General features: G+C 37.1%; 1 long non-coding RNA gene across 1 annotated transcript in view; it reads left to right on the top strand.

Annotated features, from left to right (window-relative positions):
* The first annotated feature begins 1,360 nt into the window (after positions 1 to 1,360).
* LOC146437740 (uncharacterized) overlaps positions 1,361 to 21,535 on the top strand; it is a 227,862-nt gene continuing 207,687 nt past the window's right edge. The window contains exon 1 of the long non-coding RNA XR_014851970.1: positions 1,361 to 1,606. This is a non-coding gene — a long non-coding RNA (uncharacterized LOC146437740). The remainder of the gene's footprint in view (positions 1,607 to 21,535) is intronic.

Genomic DNA, 21,535 nt, shown 5'->3' with positions numbered 1-21,535 from the left:
TGTTTCAAAGCAACTGTTGCTATAAAGAAATCTGTGTTTTTTCTGAGTTCTGGTTGGAATTTTGGTATCAGTAACCTTAGTGATTTTTTCATAAGGCTGCCTAATGATTTTCCTTTGAAGGCTTGTGATCCCTTATTTTAAAGTAACTAGATTTATATTTTATTACAGAACTCGGTTTGTTGGCAGATTTAGTCAAATTTTTTGAGCATACTTTTGATGGGTTGTACAGGATAAAAGAGCTTCATAGATGTCTTTGTAGAGGATAAAGGGCAGAGGCTCAGCGTCATTTTTATTCATGAAGTTTCACTGACGAGAAATGAGGTTCTAATCCTGCAACTGGAGTGAGCACAGGGAATCATTTTGCTTGTGGAGTTCCTCACTGAAATCTGTGACCAGCTCAGAGAAGTGACAAAAAATAAGTTTTCTCTTTTTCCCCCAGCTTCACAACTTTAATTTTTTTTGTTCTTCCAGGCAAACCCCTAACACTTCCCATAACATAGTAACTGCTGACTTGGAGGTATGAAGGGAGCATTTTTAAAATATAGAGTAAACATCATTGAATAATAAAACCTGAAACAGTCTAGAGAATGTACAGAGATGTAAAGCAAAGGTTTATCTGAACTGTGCAGTTAGATTCTGTATCTTGATTTTTTTCCCCTAATCAAGGTTATGCAATTGCACACAGTTCCAGTGCTGTGCAGTTGTGAGTTACCCATGGAGTAAGAATTGCTCTGCATTGGAGGTCTGATAAATGGCAGTATTTGGTTCAAACAGCTTTCATGTTGCATTCTCCTCCCAGTATTCCCCAGCAGAAATGGGGGAGCAGGATGATTACCTGTGCATTCATAGACAGGCAGAGCACAAATGTGTTCATTGTGTACATTGGTTCAGAGCTCAAAAAAACCTCAGGTAAGTGTTATCATTTATGAATGGATTACTGCATTATTTTAGACACTAACTGTGACCCAGGGAAAATAATTCTCACACCTGTTGAGTATTTTCCAAAGCTTTTGCGTGTAAAGCCCAATGGATTTCCTTGTTTCACAATTGCTAAATTTACACTAGCCTGCACCATTTGCATGAAATGCATTTTTCTAGAAAATTCTTCCTAAAATTCTCTTTTATTAAGGAACATTGCTGTCTGAATTATGTGGTAAAGTTAGGGTGGTTTTTTTTTGCAGGATGAGGGCAAAGAGGCTGCAGGTTTGGCCCCGGAGAGGTCAGGGTTATTCAAACCAGCTGGTTCCAATCAGCTCTAAAGGAGATGCACCTGAGGACACAGCTGAGCTCGTTAGGGAAGGTGGTGAAGCCTCTGTGGAAACGCTTCTGAGGGCAGAAAACAGCTGAGGGGGGAGTGGAAGAAGGATCGCTGAGGGTGGAGGTTATCTAAAAGTTGTTTTAAGTAGTTGCCTCTAGGGAGAAAATTTCTAAATATTTTCAGCAAAGCTAGAAAATGAGCTTCCAGTTTGCTGTCTAGTTATCTTCTAGTGTCTGAAAGGGCAAGGGAAGAAGCAATGAGAAGGCAACCCCAGCTCCCTGAAGCCACGCAGGCAATGGATATACTCACCTCAGAGAAAGTGTTTCCCCAAAGGACCTGTAGTTCCAGGTAAGACTACACTGTCAGATGTTCACTCCTGGGTTGAAGCTGAGCTTGGAACATGGGGTGTAAAGTTGTTTTACTAAAGTTTATATATGTTTGATCCTTTTATGTGTTGGTATACCACTACCCTTATCAGGAAAAAAAAAACCTACCGTAACTTGTAATAATTTAATTTCTTGCAGTCCAGTTTATTTAGCCCATGATAGTGGTTGTTAAGGGATTTTCCTGTCTTTGTCAGGCTCTGAGCTTTTTTGTTCCTATTTTCTAACTCCTGTCTCACCAAAGAAATAAATTGAGTGACCAAACAAAGCTTTGAGCTTTGCTGTAGTTGTGATTGAGGCCAGTTCAGTTCTTGCTCCTGCTGGGTAAGAGTAGAGGTGTGTGCTTTTCATCGTCCATCTCTGCAGAGTAGCAACTATGCAGCAATATCTTAATAGCACAGCATGCTTCCTCTGACTTGCTTCAGAACAATATTCAGAGTTACCCTGAAGTCACACAAAAAAATATATCCTAGAAATGAAAAGCTACTCCCCATCTGGGAGAGAATCAACATACATAAAGGAGAACATCAGAAAGACTGTAAATTTTTAGTAGCAGTGAATAATTACTCATTTCCAATTAACTTGGAAATTATTTCAAAATGGAGCCACAGGCTGTGCCTTTGTGATGACCAGCCGAGCTGTGGTTGTGACCAGCTGGCATCCAACCTCTTTGATATCAACTATTTCACCCAGGTTTGTATTGACAAGAGATGATTATTAACTTTGTAACACACTTTTTCTTTTACTCTTGATGCTGTCCCTCTACCAGTTGTTTGGTTATACTTCCCTAGGGTGACTTTGCTCTGTATTTTATTACTTGATAGAACATTAATTAGAAAAGGTTAATAAATGGCAGATGAATTCGGTTAACTAGTTCACCGAGTAGTTTGAACATGTCTAATTGCTGGGGACTTCAACATTGCTAGAGATATTCACGTAGCATTTGTGCAATGGCTGCTTCTCTGAAATTTATTGAATAAATTTTTCTCCAAAGCAATCCTGAGCATGGAAAATGTAAGTTAGCTTTGGTCAGTATATCGCCTGTCTGCACAGTCATGAAATATGAAAGTAAGGTAGAGAGGTGAGCATGGTAGAGGTAAGCATGGACCATCCTGATGCTTCCTCACCCTATAAAAACTTATAGTCAGAAATGTGCTGGTTTTTTGCTGTGCTTTTGAGAACTTGAAGTTGCTTTGATACTGAAATCCATGGATTTCTAGAAGTATACTTTTTTTCCCTTTCTGACTGCTGTGATGATCAGAGAATTCTATCTACCATCCAGAACTTTCAGGACAAACTAGAGCAATTTAGTTACTCTAGTTGCTTAGCAATTGCAACTCATTTGTTGGTATTCACTGTGTTACTTTGACAAGTTTTGTCTGAGATGCCAAACTGAGTCTCATCTTACCTGAAAATATATTCCTCTTCTCCCCTACCTGTCTCAAAACACAGTTGGTTCAGCCTTGGTTTATCCATTTCTGAATAAAAAACTTTTTAATGTTTGGAATTGGCAAATATATTCATATAGTTTAATTTTTGCATGGAGTACTGCATTCTATTTGCTATAGTAATTTCATAATTGGTTTCCTCTGCTGAGTTAATTGAGAGCTATTAAGCATATAAAACACTACAGAACCGGAAACTGTCCAAAATGATACTGCTGGCTGGTTGTATTCGCTGTTGCTAGTAACTTATTTTCCCCATGCAAAAAATAAAGAAGGAAAGCCTTTAGCTTTTTCTGTTTTCCAAAGAGTTCGTAATAATGGAGATTTTAATATTGGAATGAATTTTCTCCTTAAAGCTTTTTTGTTTACTATATTCATGACACCAGGTGCTGTTCAGAAAACAGCTCAGAGGCAAGAGAGAATGTTTCATTTATTATCTAGTCTTGACAGATAAATGGTGTTACCTGATCCCTTTGTGAAGACAACCACTTCCAATCTGGTTTGGGTTTTGTTGGGACTCTGTGCATACTTATTTAGTGTGTTTTCAAGATAATATAGTTGAGCACTCCAAAGAGTAAGGACTCCTCTCCAAAGAGAAAACCTTTGTGACTTGTCTGATTTCCTCAAAGTGGCTGTAGCAGAATGAATAAGCAATTCTAGAAAGGGAATGATTTAGATCTGACCCTCCTTAGCTGGGGGGAAACTGGCTAATGCATTAATTCAGTGTTTGGGAGGCCCAGGTTCAAAGAGCCTGCTTCTATTTCTCTATCTTTAGAGAATCTGTAGGACTGACTGAAGTGTTTTATTTTGGGTTTGAGTGGGAAAGAGAAAGCCAGTGTTTGGATACAAGTAAATTGGTTTCAGCACAGCACTGAAATAGCTTTCTTTTTAATTTCCCTCCCCCTGTCCCTTTCTGTTTTCAGCTAACCTCAGTCACTAATTGACCTTTTGCCCTTACTGGTTTTATGGGACCAGTTCGGAGGATGATGGGAATAAGTTTTTAAGCTCTGCCTGTGGAACAAATATTTCTGGCATGGCAATATAACAGTGGTTTGATGTATAAAAAGAATTGGGAATGTGACACTTGTCTTGTGCCGTGGAGAAATGAAGCACTTGATACAGGATTGTTGAGCCTAAAAGCTGGGGATAGTAATACATCATCTGTTCTTAAAATATTGAAGTTTCTACAGAAGTATTTAGGATAGCAAGGAATTGGATTCTTTTTTCCCAATGGTGGTTAATCTGTTATGGTACTAGATTTTTTATTTTTTTTTCCCCCAGCTGATCATTTGCACTCCATTTCTTTTTATCCCAAAAGCTAAAATTTCACTTCTGTCCTGTAAGATGCTAAACACTGCTTGCAAAATGTGGTAAATACCTCATGCTGTCAAGCTTGATGACAACATAACAATGATGTGAAACATTTATTTGGGCATATCATTATTAAGAATTTCATGGGAGAAGGTTAATATGACTCTAAGCCAAACCTGAAAATCAGAATTAGCATCTTGTAAATTCTAACAGCAGTGGTCATATGGCATTTGCATCTGAACTGGGCACCTGCGGGAAAAAGTTAAATATTGTGATACTTGAAAGACTCTCAATTTGAGTATACCTTTCTGAAAATTTCTGAAGTTCTTCTGAAGTATTTTTTCTGCAGAAGGGTTATACTGCCATAAGTCTCCCATTGGATAATTCAAACTTAGTCTTCTTCAACCACAGAATGAGGTGTGGTGTTACTATTTGTGCTAAAAGGAAAGGATTCCTTCAAAATACTTATTTTAAAGAATAAAACAAAAAGTCAAATATTGAGTTGGATAAAAAATAATTGCCTATGCAAAATTGCATTTGGAAATCAAATTTTTTGGGAACTTCTTAGCTCTTAAGAAGGATGTGCCTAGTAATTTTCTTTTAAGAAGAAGAAACTTGCCCTTTCTTGGAATTAAGCAAATCCTTCCTGCAGCTTTTCTTCATCAGCTAAAACCCCTCTGATTTGACCTCCTATCTTGCCATAAATAACAGAGAAGAGGGTTCAGAGAGTCACTTTATGAATGTGCATTTCTGTTTGATCATCCTATTTTATCGGAGTGCCATTAGAAACAAAACAATAAAAAGCCTGTCAGCCTGGCTGTCTCCACAGCTGTCTGCATGCCTTTCCCAGCAGCGCTGGCTGTCAAGCTCATTATTCTTCCTCCGAGCTGGTTTGACCCACTCTTGTGCACTTCTGCTAGGCTGTTAAAGTTTGTGGGATCTTGTCTCTTGGGAAATACATTTAGAAGGATAAGTTAATTCTGCTTCTCTCCAGTAAGCGTTTCTGCCTGACTTCCCCAGGGCCAGTATGTCTGAGTAGTCCAAATTGCTTATCCTGCAGGTGATGAGGTTTGCAAGGCCACAGCAGAAACCTTCCCCTTTCTCTACTTACCCTGCTTTCTACCACTGCATTTTGGCTTGAAGGATGAGTACTTAAGAGCCTGGGAACCAGAGGACAGCTAAAGCGAGACAAGTCTAGAAGGCCTATTGTCCTTGATTTAAAAAGTAAAATAAAAAAATCCTCCAGCAGCTGATGCAATGTGCAGGTTTGAGGAGAGGAGTTTGCAGCTCATGAACACAAGTGCAGCTGTCCCCAGTCCATCCACGCTGGGAGAGAGACTCTGCTCCATGAGGTCCAGCCACCCAGGGAGGTATGCCTTGCAACTGCCGGCAAGTTTCTGCCAGCATTTCTGCCTTAACTCCTTCTGGACAAAACATTTAAAAACGTTTTTCCAGGTTTTGGTTTTGTTTGGGCAAGGGAGTTCTGGAGCCATGGGGGCTGGGTTGCTGTGTTGTTTCCTGTGTTCTCTCTCAGCCGTGCGGCCTAGAGCAAGGGCCTTCTCTGCCATCTTGTCTTTATCCTCTGGGCCACAGGGCTCACACAGCAGCTGCCACCCTGTTTGCTTTGTTTCTCTGACTCAGAACTTTTGTATCCTGTGGTTGTTGCTGTTAGATTGGCTGTTGCTGTTTTTCTTTTAGTAAACTGTTACTTTTCCACTCATATCTCTTCCCATTTGTCTCCTTATTGGTGGGGGAAGAGGCTGGAAACTAAGGGGATGTAACCCATCTTGGAGTTTTTGCCCTGTAAATTGTCTAAAGCTATGACATCCTTATGTTACAATATGAAGTGACTGATATTAGAATACAAACTGATAAAACCTTATATATTAATTGCTGTAGCTCATGTTTTTTAACTATTCCTAGGACTTTAGCAGTGCTCAGATATACGGTTTAGCAGTTTGAGAGAATGACTTTGTTACAAAAACTGGTGGCTTTGAATTTGTGGTCTGTTCTTCAAGTGTGTATGGTCTATGTCTGATGAGGTAAGGAAAATCCATGTTTGGCAAGCAGAACTGAAAACTAGATGAAGCACTGATAAATGGGCCTTAATAATGGTAACTTTTTTTCATTAGTCATTCAGTCCCCTAAATAAACAAAAATAAAGGGCCAATTCGTTGAGCTTCAGTGTTTAATTACTTTTTCACTGAACTTTTAAAAAAGTCTCAGTAATATAAATCTTAAAAATATCTCTCTGTAAAAGAAATAGATGCTCTGTTTTCATGAGGAGTGACATGTTAATTGCCTGCAGACATCTTGTTGGACTAATGAGTAAAATAACTTAATAACTAATTGAAACTCCACTGAAATAAAGTCATTAGGAAAGTACTATCATATCTAAGTAAATTAACTCCATTTTCTATCCTGAATTATCTAGCTGTTGTGCTTTGATCACAGCTGAATTGGATCATTAACTAACTAAAAGTGAAGCCTATTAATAATTGCAAGCCCTTGTATAAAGATTTTTTCCTTTTTTCACAAGACATTTCAATAAGGGGTCCTGGCTCTTTGAAAACTTTCTTCTGCAAGTGTTTAAGGGTGTGAGAATGACAGAACTGATGAAACTCTATTCAGGAAGAGTTTAATCTACAGCTGGTTAGGGAACTACGCAGCAAAACAAGACTTATGTTGTGAAATATCTTTATTACTTTTACTTTAAATGCCATGCAAAACCATGACTATTTAAAAATAAAGCAAAGCCTGCTGGTTTCTTAACCATTCTCGTGTTTGTTCTGTTGGAAATCTGTGCTTTTAAAGCTTTAGGCAGTCTTTTCAGAAGAAAGCTGGGGTCATGCAGCTCTCCTATGTCCTCTATAGATCAAGTTCCCTAACATGGCAATGCAAGCAAGTTGAGCCAAGAGCTGGGGTTGCCTGAACCTCTCAGGTCCCCGTCACAGGTCTGATGATCTTGGGTGTGTAATCATGGGTCAGGTTTCCACACTATTCTCTAGGGAGCTTGAAGTCTCTGTATTTCCAGATCTCCTGTGTGGAACTGGGAGCTCTTATCTTGAAGCTTCAACTTCTGCTTTTTAAGATTTAGGGACAGAGAGAGAGCTGGGGACCTACAAATTTTGTGAGGGAAGAATAAAGTCTTAAAGGTGACTGAGAGATCTGTGAACTGTGAATTTCAAACTTAATAATGTCTTCGCTCTACTTTACTAATCTTAAACTATGAAATAAATAAAGGTCTTTTTTTTTTCCTCTCAACGTCTAATAATCTCTAAGTCAGTAAATCCAAAATTTAAAAATTCAGTCTGGCTTCTAAACTCTTTACTTTTTAATGCAATACCATGCTTTTGAGGTAATCTCAGCTGGTGATTCTATGTTTGGAGTGAGCTCCTGAAGACTGAAATGCCCAGAAGTCTGCATGCTAAGGTGAGAGCTATCTAGGGTCCACAAAAGAAAATTATGCAAGCACAGATAGGTAGGATTCTGTTCTTCTAGACTATAGTGAGGCATGTCCTTCCATGGAAAACACATAGTTTGGACTTCTGTCTGAAGACCGTGTGCCTGAACAAGGTGTTTCTCCTGAGAGACTGAATCCTTGCAGAGCTCTTAGGATGAAGGATGCAGGGCATTAAGAACTTGTGTGGTATCTATCTCAGCTTTGTCATTTTGCTCAGGAATAAGCTAATTAGTGGGTTTAAAGTACAGGAGACTTTCTGTTGTGTGTTAAAGTAGATGTGTTTTTGCATGGGCTAAATATTATTTGGTTGGAAAACCTGGTTCTGTATTTGAGGTTACAGAAAATTCTATTTCATAATTAAGTCAAAACTTTTAAGACCGAAGTCCCATATTTTTAATGGACTGGTCTGTTCATACCCTCCTAAGGTATGGGAAAGGAAACCCCTAAGGAAAGGAGAGAAAAGGATCTTAATGGGACCCTCCTGACAGCACCATGTCTCAGTCTCCCTCTTCATGTGATATGTAACTTAAGGGTGCCTACACCTTTGCAAAGATATAAGTGTGTCTTAGATGATCTGCAAGAATGTGGAAGCCTTAATTAAAAGCTTCTTTTGCTCAAAAGCTTTGTGAATTTCCAACATTTCCCCTTCTCTTCCCTGACAGCAAAACTTCTCTGGTAAACCAAAGAGTAATTAATCTCCTGGCTTTGTCTCTGTAAAATTTGCTTGCTGTCTGCACTCCCTCCAAATCTGAAGTGAGCACCTTGCCCATTTACAGGGAGTTCATACTGCAATATGGTAACAATTCTCTTTCTGCATTTAATGATGGACATTGACCAGATCTGGAAAACATGTTCTGATCCTGTAGCACTAAAACTATTGCCAAAATATTGAGTGACATGAAACAAGATATTGAGTGTGTGGTACTGAAGGATGAGACACAAATTGAATCTTAGTGTAAAATGAAAACATCCATTAATGACATACCTAGCTGCCATCTAGTCTCAAAGTGAGTCAAAACCAGCAGCTAAGTGGTAGGTGAGATGTGTGCTGGCCCACTGCCCAGAGGTGGATTCTGATTTAATTGTAAGCATTGCTTAATTGTCAGGTCAACAAACAAGGGGCTGGTTCCATTATAAATTCTGTCAAAATGCCAGAAACAGATGACTTGACAATGAGGTATAGGGGAAATTAAAGAAATCCCTTGAAATAAGCATTTGTGCTGTGAAATTCCTTCCTTGTGAAAAAATACTCCTGCATGTTTTGTTTTGGTTTTCTTTCTCCTCTTTTGAATTGCTTTGAAGTGCTCCTTTAAAATATATAAATCTACATTATCACCTCTGTGAAAAATGCTGCTTTTAAATAGACCTGTTATGAAGTGGGCAGGCAGTTAGGATTTAACATATGTCAGAAGTAATCCACACATAGCAGAAAAAAAAAAGTAATTTAATAAGAAAACACTCTCGTATGCCCAGTAAGACTTCTTTAGTATAAAATGCTTTACAAGAACAAACTACAACTTAAACTGGCACATATTTCTTCCATAACTCCAAAATAATTTCCCAAGGCAGCAATTTATGTTGATTGTTTAAAATGCAGCATGAATGATTATGAGGTGACAAAGACTAACGAGACTTCATTGTTGCTCAATTGGGACTTAGAAGATTATGCATTATGTGAAAGACTATTTAAAGGAAATTCTATTCAAGAAAATTGGAAAGAAAGCAACGCGGTAAAGCTCATTAATTTTAAATCGGAATTAGCTATTAATTCACATGGTTCTGCTTTCAAAGTTGTGAGAACAAAATATTGTTATCTTGTTAATAAAACTGTTGGAATGATAAAATGTAAAGTTGAATTTTTTTTGGCAGAAAATAATTTTTACTTCTATTTACTGCTGAGTAGCAGTTTCCACAGCAGAGAAACTTATTATAATTACAGGCACTTATTTTGTGCCTACCATTTTTTTCTTAAAAGTATTCCATGATTGTGGAAGGCCAGGAATTTTTTTTTTTTTTTTTTTTGTCTTCAGAAATACTCTGTGGTTATGTTTCTGTGTTTATTCTTGTCTCAGTTTAGGAATCATAATTTTGCTAATGGTACGTAAAAACTTAAATAGCATTTTAAAAGGGTTTTTTTAGATGTTTCTTCTAAGCTTCCTACTTTTTAACAACTTTCCTGTCAATCTTTTTTTTAAACAGATTTATTCCCCCTAAAATTTTGCTGTATTATTGCTGGTTTCTCATAAGTGCAAGAGTGTCAACAGAAATTAAATAAGTCAATTTTTTCTCCAGGTAATTGTTGCAAATTTGTTTAGTGTTCTAAAGAATAGAGACTTTTGCCTTCCTTAGTAATCTAATTTTATGAAATTGTTTTAATTTACATTTGCAATCAGATACAAGTGGAAATTCTGCTATATGTTTTTCCATCAGAAAAATGGAATAAAAATAGATTTTTTTTTTTCTTCCTACTAACTGGGTGACTTTGGTACAGAATATTATTTGTGATCAAAAACTAGAGGATGCAAAAGAATATTATCCCTTAATAGCTGTTTTAGCTGAAGTTGTTTTCAGGCCTCATAGTTCAAAAGATAAACCTCAGTTGAAGTATAAATAAATTTTGGTCAAGAGAAAATGTAGGGGGGGAAAAAAGGAAGTGTTGCACTGAAAATACTGCTGGCAAAAGGCAAGACACCTTGTTTTTCCGGGTCACTCTTGTCATGTCCTCACATGAGGATGGTAGTGCTGATATTTCAAGGAATAGCAACAGTTGTCTGACAGAATTTGAAAGAAGTTTTGAAATTAGTGTTTGTTTTTAAATGTCAATGGTGTTTTAAGATTGGCAAAAATATTTTGTGGAATGGTGGCCTTTCATATGAATGATCTCAGTAACAGAGTTGTGATTTAAAACCTCATCAAAATCACAGCTGCAAAAATGCTGGTGTTGACAGAGTGGCTAATGGGATTGGGGAAAAGTTGTCGTTCATGAAACATCGTCTTCAAATAAAATTTTGAACAAAAACTGTAGAGATGGCAGAGGAAAAGAGGATTTTCAACACTACAGAATGTTCCATTTTTTTACATCAGATTCCCAGAATGAGACATTTTGGCTTTATTCTAACTACTAGCCATTTTAAATGGTACTGTTATCCCTGCTTATGTTGTGAATGACTATTATGAAAAGACTATTTAGAGGATATTTTGAATCACTAAAATCCTTTTCAATTTGCAAAGTCACTTTCTGCATCCCAGTCCTTTGCAAAAGTTTGGTCATTATACAGTGCTAATTATGTTTTTGACTAGAAAATACGTACTCTAAATTTCTCAGAAGCAATTCCTAGAATATAAATTGGAACAATTGTGTACAGTCTAAGATCTGAGAAAAGCAGTTTTCAAAGCTTTTGGTATATCTGAACAGCTCTTGAAGTGTACTTGGAGTCTTCTGGCAATTTTCAATCACTCAGTATACTATGTTTGTTGCATAAGGCAATTTTAAACCTGAAGAGCATCAAGCGAGGGAGAAAAGTTATGTGTGTTCTGCATTTACAAATAGCTTGTCCTGGTCAGATCTGAACGTTGTCTGGAAACAGAATTATTTAGCTCCAACAAAGATTGGCACAGGGAGTGGAGGTCAAATGTACTGTGCTCTGGTTAGCTCAGTTTTAGTGTTCCTTCTGCATTATGTCATTATGAAAGGTAGCACATAAAAACCTAATGAAAGGACACAAAATCCAGGGCTGTAGAAACACATTGGGAAACTATCTCCTACGATTTTGTAATTGTATTGATTGGAGGAGTTTTCACTGCTTTCTGCAACTAAGATGATAAAAGCTACAGGCAGCATCAGCTGCTCTAGACAATTAAGTGCACCACTAATTACTTATAAGAACACTTACACTCTAAAGGAATCTTATCTCATGTCTTTTTTGTTTTGTTCTTTCAGTCCTTTTATAAAAAGAGATCTGTTTTGAGATACAAAAATGTTCCAACATCCAGTGAAAGTCCGCTAACTTCTAAGAGGGATGTAAGTCAAGAGAATTTACAATTATCTTGGTTATTCTCTTGAATTGTCTCTGAATGAGTTCTGATCAAAGGAGGGGAACCTTGTTTGACAGAGATACTCTAAGTGCTCTGCCCTTTGAGTGTAGGTTTGAAATAGGATAACCCAGTGCCTGGTCCCATTTAATGGGATAATAAAGCTTGGTGCAGGAAAGCCCCAGATTGCTGATTTGACCTGGGGTTCCCAGTATATCAACTAACTTCACTCTCCTATTGTCTTGGAAGTTGAGTCACAGCAACATTCCAAAGAGGAGAAGAAATCACTGGATGAGGTTACTGAATTTTGTAGGGTCATTTTTTAACCCCTCTAAAATCTGTTATCCCAGAGGCCCTACCACTGCTGCTGATGGGCTCAGCTTTGGCCAGGAGCAGGTCTCTTGAGCTGGCTGGCATTGGTTCCACAGGAACTGCTGCTTCTAGCAGCTTCTGGAAAAATTATCCTGGTAGCCATTCCCTCACTAAAACCTTGCCGCACACACCCGCTATGGTGCCAAAGAAGGTAGAAAGTTAATTCTAATGGAATCACTATTCAATTAACTTCCCTGTCCAAGGAAGTGGAGATTCGCATCTCTTGTTTTGCAGTAGCGAATATTGGCTCGTGACTATTAAAGGCAACACTTGACCTCTTCATGGACTGGGAAGTGTGTTTTGCTGAAAGAGGAGTATTTGTCTAATGTTGCTTTTGTTTTTGTGATTTTAGTAGACTCATGTAAGACATTTTTTCTTCCAGAAAACCTGTCTAAAAAGGTTATAATTCTGCTATTTGTCACATGTTCATCTGAGTTTTAGACATTTCAGCAAAAGGGAAGAGGGTCCATGCTAATGTGGTATTTTCAAAAGAAACCATATTAAGAATAAAAAAAGGTGAAAAAGCTACAGTACTTGTTAAAACAATTAGAGGAGTAAAAGCTGCAAGAAAGTAATCTTGTGAGCAGTGGTTCTAATATTGGACCATAGAACTAGAAAACTTTGTTCCACTAGAGATATCTGTAAAGGGTAATTGTTGGAAAACGCAGTTTTCCAGCAAAACTCATGCTAACTGAGCAGGCCTGAGCAAGGCTTCAGCATTCTCAGGCCTCAGTAAAATTCCAACAAGCTACAGTGGCTTGTTTACCTGAGAATGTTCTGTGGGAAGAATGTCATGAGAAAGATTAGGGAGTCAGAAGTGTTATGAGAAAAGAATAAGGGAGTTAACAGGAGGATCCCTGAATGTGTGAGAACAGACTGCAGGTGCGTGTGTAGCTACGAATAGTAACTTCTGTAACAGTATATAAGTTTCTCGTTTGGTGAAATAAAATGGAGCTTACTTTATATCTCATATTGAGAGTGCTGTGAGTTTCCCTCTCGCCGTTATGTCAGGTAATGCATCCATCAGGTGGTTGGGGAAGGGTGGAAATAGATGCATGTCTTTGTCAGAGCACTTGGAGTATTTTGACTAACTAAAGCTGAAACCAACAAAAAAAGAAGTAATTAACGGGAATAGTTTATTACTATTGCTAGTAGCCAGTAAACTGTGGTTTATCACACATTTTATAAAAATTATTCTTTCTCAAGGTGACTGTGTAGATACTTAATTCTGACCAGTGCATGCACACATATATATGTCCTAAATGCTCACTGGTAATTTTCCACTCAAACTGCATGGGTGTTATTTAAATTTACATAGTTCCAAATGAGATAGGAAATTGTCAGATTTAACAACAGACCTTAGAATGTACAGTATGAGTGGCACCATTTCCTACTTAGATATTATCCCTTTGATGCTGCTTCAACAACTTAACTCCACATATATTCTATGTTTAAAATCTGTGCCTAGGTTGTGTGTGGGTGTTTTAAGTGAAACCTTTTCTATTAGGGAAATTCCAGTACTGACAGTGGTGCCTGTACAGTTGCCTTGTAAATATATTTTCAAATAAAATCACCCATTATACTCTAACAAAAATGTGTTATTCTCCTTTGGGAAAGACCCTTGGAAACATTCAGACTGACCAGGTTCACAGAATTTAATGGTTTTCCCCCATTATGGGGGACTGATATTTATTAATAGCGTGTATTTGTGTAAGTACTTAATTGTTGGGGTTTTTTAGCTGTCATTTAGGGATCTGAAAATGGTGATTGAATTCCATGTTTTATGTACTATACTAACTATAAATTTCTAACAAAAAGAGCATGTTCATAAACACTTAGGCCTTGGGAAAAAAATAAATGAAAACAAGTGAATGATTATGTGATGTAATGAGCCTATGATTTTCCTCTTCTGATGATGTAAAACATAGAGTAGTTTTGTGATCCTTCAGTAACCTTTAGGTATTCTAATGTTTTTTGCACATTGCGCTATGTGTGCAAGGCTAATTAACATTATCATCCATGTCATAATTTTGAATTAGACACATCATTATGTTTAGTTATTACAGAATTTTTTTTAATCTCTGATGGATATTAAGCACTAGTTTATGAAACTGCAATCACAGTTGTTTGGCATATTAGTAGCACTTTGTTTTAATAGCATTGATTGTAATGAACTCATTTGGGATTCATGTAGAACTAACATTTATTTCCATAAAGCATTTCACAGTAATTGAACATTAGTTCAGTTATAAATGCTGGATTGCTGCCAGAATATTTCTTTCTTTCTATTTTTCTTCTGTTTCCTCACTGTGGATTTTGTAAACCTATCTTTCTGCTTCATTGCCAATTAGATCATTAAATCTAAGGCTGGATTCTTAGCTGGCATAAATTGGACCTCAATGGAAGTATGCTGATTAACACTGATTAATGAGCTGGATGCTAGTTTTTGCTGTACATTAGTAAATCATGGACGTTTTAATCCAATAGTCTTTTGTGACTAAGTTGGCTTTTTATATTATTATGGTAGACATGCAATTGAAGCATCCTTCTGTATACAAATCAGAAAAAGAAAACCAAAATGTGTTTATGTGCGATCTAGGGGATCTGTTTCAGTTTACATTTGATTTCACTGAAAAGATCCCAAGTTATAGGGTCCAAAGCCATTCTGAAGATTTCTTTCACACTTAAATCACCTTTCATGATGGGAATTATTTCAGTAATAGCATTACTGTTCTAAAGTAATTCATTAAACAGTTGTTGAGATCTCCTTTGTCTCTTTGTGTACGAGAAAATGTTTTGTAGTAAATTCCAAAGACTTTTAGTTTTTGAGATGATTATTTAGCAAACATGAAGTCACTAGAACTAATGAGACTTGATGAGTTGCAGGTTTGCATTAGTTGTCTGAATAAAACCCACTTCCCACTTGGGGTACATCTGCCACAAAATAAAAGAAAAAAATTAAATGCTGCTTTAAATGTTCTCTAAGTCTATCTTGAAAATGTCACAAAAAACGTGAACTAACCAGTTGTGATAGATTCTCCCTGTGAACCAGGGAAAGCCTTGGTTTACAACTTGAAAGTGAAATTTCCCAGTTATAAAAGAGCATCAAACTTAACTTGGCCTTGGGTCTCAGTTAAATGCCTCTCAAAAAAAGGTTCATATCATACAGTGCTTACTTGCACATTAAACACTTTATGTTGTTGTTGACTTTTTTTTTCTTCTCTTAAGCTAATACTGAGAGATTGAACAGTTGGTTGCTGAAAATCTGCAATTCTTTAATTCTGTGGCTTCATATAAATCTGGAGGTTTTTTGTTACCCTGTCCTTCAGTAAATGGATTAAAAGAAAATAATAATTTCCTAACAAAAAGAGAAAAAAGCCCACCTTTTTTTTGCGAAATGTGATTGTGATTTGAGTTCTGAGGAGGTTTGGTGGTTTTATGGGGTTTTTTTCTGGATTTTTTTTTTCCTTTCACTGTAAATAACTGGTCTAGTAAAATAGGAGATACACTAATGGAAGTACAAGTTTGGACAGGTCAAACTTGAATGAACACTCTGTTCAGAACTTGTGTAATACAACTATCACTGAAATCTTGAAATGGCCAGCAAAAATGGCATTTACTAGTACTGAATTCTTTTTTGATTGACTGAACTAAAAGAAAATCACACATGGAGGTTAGAAAATAAAGAGTTTATTGCATCAAGCTAAATGTCCAAAACAAAAATCCATGTTAAAAACTAATGTGTTATAGTACTGCAGCTCTCTCTTTGCTAAGGCTGTGGTGCTTATAGTCTTGGAGGTTTTTTCTTTCCTTTCATTGCTATCATGTGAGTGTTTGCCTGCACGTTTGTTAGTGCTTCAGTTTGGACAAATTGTTTTTTGAAGCATGATCTCCTGGCAGGTGTTGATTTATACCAAGCATATAAACTAGAAGATTTTTTTTTTTTTTTTTTTTTTTTTGAATGTCAGACTGGTAGCTCACCGACTGCTCTTCCATGGTGGAACTGTGAGTGTCCAAACTCATTGCTCCTTTGGACAGCCTTGAACAGTGTGTTTGGGATACCTGGTCCATAAGACACGTAGTGCAAAGTCTAACTCTGAAACTTTCAAAGCAGGGTTGGCAATGGAGTGCACTTAGCACCACCTGCTTTGATCTGCTTTGATCTACTGATCTCCTGTTCTGCTGAATTGTTAATGTCAGCCCAGCCTTTGTTAATAAAAAGGTTGAGAGTAGAGTGGCAAAAGTGATTAGTGCTCCTGGAGCAGAAGCCTTGTGGAGCCTTTTATTAAGATTGAACACTAGGACCCTACTGAGTACTAATGGAGGGAAGAACTCACAGATAACTGAGCAAATGCCTTAGAGGGAAGAAGAAAATCTTGTCGGGCAAATAAGAGCAAAGGTCATTGTTATGATCTGGTTATTAAAACTGTTAGAGAGATGCCTCTGCCCAGATTAAGGTGCAAAGGAGACCATAAACCAAAGTCAATAGTATGGGATTTATTTCACAGGAAATGAGAGAGAGAGAGTGAGGAACAGAGAGCCAGATAAAGTAGAAAAGCTCAGTGCTGCAGGATCGCAGTGCTGTTCCATGGATGCTCTCTCTCTCTCTCTCTCCCCATCAGATCCTCAGGGTGCTGAGGTCCCCCCAGACATGGAGCTCAGTGCAGTGACAGCCACTGGGGCAGCTGGGAAGGCCAGGGAACTCCCCTGGCAGGGAGCAAGCTGGCAGTGTGTGCAAACATGGCCTCAGCAGATGAGCTGTGGGCTGTGGCCTCCCCCAGCCTGAAGGCAGCCAGAGCTGATTTCCAGCACAGCTGCTGCCCTCGGCTTGCTTGGGGATCCATTGTTCTCCCTCAGCCTTGCTTCCTTGTCCCTGGGCCTGAGGGAATTGATCTCAGCAGTGTCACCTTGCTCTTGGCTCAAGCTGCCTCAGGCAGGTGGCTCAAGTCCCAGTCCAAAGCTGCAGTCAGGTGGAGGAGGTGAAGCTGGGCGTGGGTGGCTGCAGCTTCTTTCTACAGTTTTGTCCTCATGGGCAAAACTCCTTCATTAAATTGTTTAAATCATTAACCATAACTTTGCCTCTCACAGCCATTTAATATGGATGTAGAGAGAACAGTCTACTTGACAGTGAGTTTTGCTAGTATGTGTAACAAATTTCCTATAGCAATCTGGCTGGCCTGTTGGAGACAGTAAGCATGAAAGATACTAAGTATGAATCAAATCTTTACTCTCACGGAACAAGATGTGGTTTGTCATGTTTTTGTGTAGTCTCATAGAAAGAGTTAAAAATGCCTGACTAACAGAACTGATGCATTGGGAAGACTTCATGTGCTGTCAAATTAGTTACGCTGGTTTAATCTGACCACAGTTCTAAGCCCTTTAGTATCAAGTTCTAGGAAAAATTAAAATGTTTTAGAGGTTTAGGATCATAAAGCTCCTTTGCCATAAAGATGACAACATAAAAAGCAATTAGAAAACTGTCAAATGAATGTATGTCTTCTAAAGCTCTGATGCACTTAAAAGAACTAATTACAAAGAAAAGTTCTGTGCTGAATATAATTATTAGCAATATGCAAATCACAGAGAAATTCAGGCAAAGGTCTACAGAGACCAGCTGTTTGCCAAATTACTTACAAATGTAGCCCGTGTTGGTTTAATGTGGTATGTGACTGCTTTCCTGGAGCAAATCCTGATAGTGGACATGATGAAAAGGGCAGTGGGAAATGTTAATGTTCACTTGTTTCAGCCATTCCATGCTCAGCAATGTCTAAGAGCCTCTTACTGATAAGACACCATTTCTAGTAACAGTTAAGTAACTGGGGTTTACAAAAATATTACAGAATTTATTTTCAATTTCTCATCTGCTGATACCTTCCTTAAATAAATACAAGATGAAAAAAATTCCCCATATCAAAAAACAGAGCAGAAGTTTAGAGTTTTTCTGATGCAGTTGGACAGTGTTACAGTACTCAAACATTTTAGCACTAAGGTGGAACCCAAATGTTGTTCCATGGCTTTTAGTAAAAAGGTGAATGCAAAGTAGGATGTATTTTGAGGGTCAAGGTCAGTGGGAGCTTAAGTAGTGAGTTTTGATGTGGAGAGCTATGCTGGGAACTAGTTATCTAGATAGCCAGTGATAATTCTCAAACTGATGTCTACTAAACTATATTATCCAAGAAACAAAGCTTATTTTTGAATAATTTTATGCTGATCTGCTCCCAAAATGGCTTGCTTACCAGTGCTCTGCTACATTTAAGAAACTTTAGTCCTTAGAAATGTAGCTGATGCCACAATACAAATGCTGGAAAAATACTTGGTATTATCTGTTTGAAGTAGACATTTGGTAAAAATAGGAATATCTGTTATCAATGTAAGTCTTACTTTATTGTTTAGAGGAAGCGGACAACTTAATTACTGGGATTGCAGGAGGGGTAATATATTCCCCTTGGTCCTTGGGGTAAATACATTTATGTCAATGACAAGGGAATAATGGTTATGTATAGAAATAGCTGGCACATCCCTTTTAGATGATAAGCAAATGTTCATTTTTGTTATTAATTTAGGGATTGGAAGGGAGGTAAGACCCAGCTTTCTAAAGGAAACTTTAACCAGATAAATGTAGAGACTTCATTTTGGTACAGATCTTCTTAGGCATACTAGCTTCTGAACAGTGCAGAACATTCCTGCCTTTTGTTCAGAGCACTCTTACCAATAACCTGGCACCAGCTGACCATTCTTCTGTAAAACTGACAAATTGTCTTCTGCTTCCCAGTGAGATTTCCCAGAGGAAGGGAATCAAGGAATATTTGATTTTTTTTTTTTTTGCTTATGTTTCTGAGGTATACATTGAAATCAAAAGTGAGGCTTAATTTTTTACTACTTAAATTAGGTCTGTGCTATTCTCTTGTATATTTGGCTCTGCATCAGTGAAGAAGTAGCATTAAAGTTTATAAATTTTCATCAGTCATTAAAGCAAAAGATTAAAAGTATGGGTCACTTGTTATCTTAATTAATACCTACTTGGTGTTTTCCAAATGAAGTGTCAAGAAGTAAAGGGCACATTTGTGTTCAATTAATGCATTTGCAATATTTCTCCCATAACGCTTCCTAATCCCCTTTAGAAATTCTGTGTTCATCAGGGGAAGAAATAATTTTCCCTGATAAATATTCAATGTGATTTTTTTTTTTTTTTTTGCATATTGTACTGTTTTAGGGTCCTATTCTGTGTCCTTTGTGAAGTCTAAACATTCTCAATTTAACGTAAAATAGGTCAAACTACACACAAGAAAGGGAAGCATATTTTAGTTTCTGAATAAATTTAACCTGGTCAAATACATTCTGCAAGTCGAATTGTATTACTTTTTAAATAAAAATTATCACTGTTAACCAGACTGAATAACAAATCTGTCTAGAGAATGTTTCATGTAATTAATAGAACAAGGTCTATTGTTTAATGAACAAACCATAGCTCAGCATAGCTATTGCTTAGTGCTATTCTTTGCCACATAAAAACACATTACTGGCATGATTATTTGTAATATGCCTGAGTGATTTAATAGCATCTTAGCAATTTGGTTGTTTTTCTTTGTAATGAGTAAAAATTACATGCCTTCCTAGCTGTATACTTACAGTACAAATTTAGAATATTGAGCTTCACTGCTTAGATTCTTTGGCAGACTATGATCAGCAACATGATAAACCAGAAATAATTCTGAGGGGTAATCTGAAGGATTTTCATAACTATATTGGATATAAACAAAAAATTTCAGATGGCCTCTGCTTTTGCATCACTTTGAAGATAAATCTTCACTGAAAATGATAGTCTTCTCTAGGGGTACATGAGACCCTGTATGAAAATCATGATGCCTTTTGCCTTCATTAGATCGAGAATTCCTATTCCTGTACTGGCAACACCAACCATTTTTGCACCTCTTTCTCTCTCCTAATATTTCTTCAGCCCTGAAATTATGTTTTTGATGTCAGCTGTTAGACACTTGTATTTAACATCTCAAGTATAGACCTTAAGTGTACTTTATTTGAAATGTATGTGTGTGGTCTCATATCATCATGTCCCTGTCCCGTCCCTTCCCTTCCCTTCCCACACCCTGATATTACTGCATTAACTAATAAGTTGAGAAATAGTACCTATTAGGAATTAATCACAGCAGGTATTACCTAAAATTGCTTTAAAACTGCCTGTACTAAACACTCGCATGAGAGTGACTGACTTTGATACAGGAAATACTGTGTGGTTCACAGATGGAAATAGTATGTTTTATTATTAATATAAGATTATTATTCTAACCAAATCAAATGGTTGTATAATAACCTATCTGGCTTGGCAAGACTAAGACAATATAAAGAGCCTGACCTCTCTTGAGCTAGAGCGGCATTTCAAGCTAAGAAACTAGGTTGCTCCAAATGTGATCACTTTCTCAGCTAGCAACGACTATGTGTTATAGGTAAAAGATGAGCCACTTTGATCAACTGCCCAAAGTTCCACAGTTATATGTATCACAACAAATGCTCCTACAAATTCACCTAACTTTCTAGGTCTTCTAAGACTCATAGTTGTGTATATCTATAATTGTTGTTAAAAGCAATAAACAGCATATTTGAACAAGGGGCGGGGGGGGGAAGAGTATATATGATTTTTTTTTAAAACATAGAATTTCCCAGTCTGTGTTTCCCAGAAGGAAATATACTCTCAATTAAAAAGAAAAATTACTTGAGCTAGCATCAGACCTCTAAATATATACTAATTTCAGAATTAAATCCCCAGTCTAATTGTTGTGGAGCACTGCATCAACAAAACTGTTACAGATTAACACACAACACATTAGTTTTTGTAATCCTTATGCATTTAAATTTCAGTAAATATAAACAAATGAGACTCTGAGTAGGTTTTGATCATTCTTAAGTTTACACATAATTTATCTCTTATAGCACTTTGTTTAAAAAAACATTATTTAAATTTGCCTGGAATAAATGATTAAATAGTATTTGAGTAGACCTAAATTTGCAGCTTTTTAGTGATACAGTTGTTCTTGGAAGATGGTAGTAAAACCAAGCCACTCTGAGTTTAGTGGAGTTTCACTAGAGAGAAACAATTCAAGTTGTTCCTAAATTGTTGCCAATTAAAATAGATCTGAGTGTTGATTTTACAGGAGACAGCTTTTGCTAGAAGTGCTGTATGTGGCCCTAGAATGTGAAATGACAGAACTGTGGCAGATAAAGGAACTGATTGCTCTTATTTTGAATTGTTCATTGA

This window comes from Lichenostomus cassidix, chromosome 4, assembly GCF_008360975.1.
Source record: "Lichenostomus cassidix isolate B80296 chromosome 4, HeHo_3.0, whole genome shotgun sequence".
NCBI classification, from domain to species: Eukaryota; Metazoa; Chordata; class Aves; order Passeriformes; family Meliphagidae; genus Lichenostomus; species Lichenostomus cassidix.
Note: the sequence above shows the minus strand (reverse complement) of the source record. Positions and strands in the feature narration are given on the sequence as shown.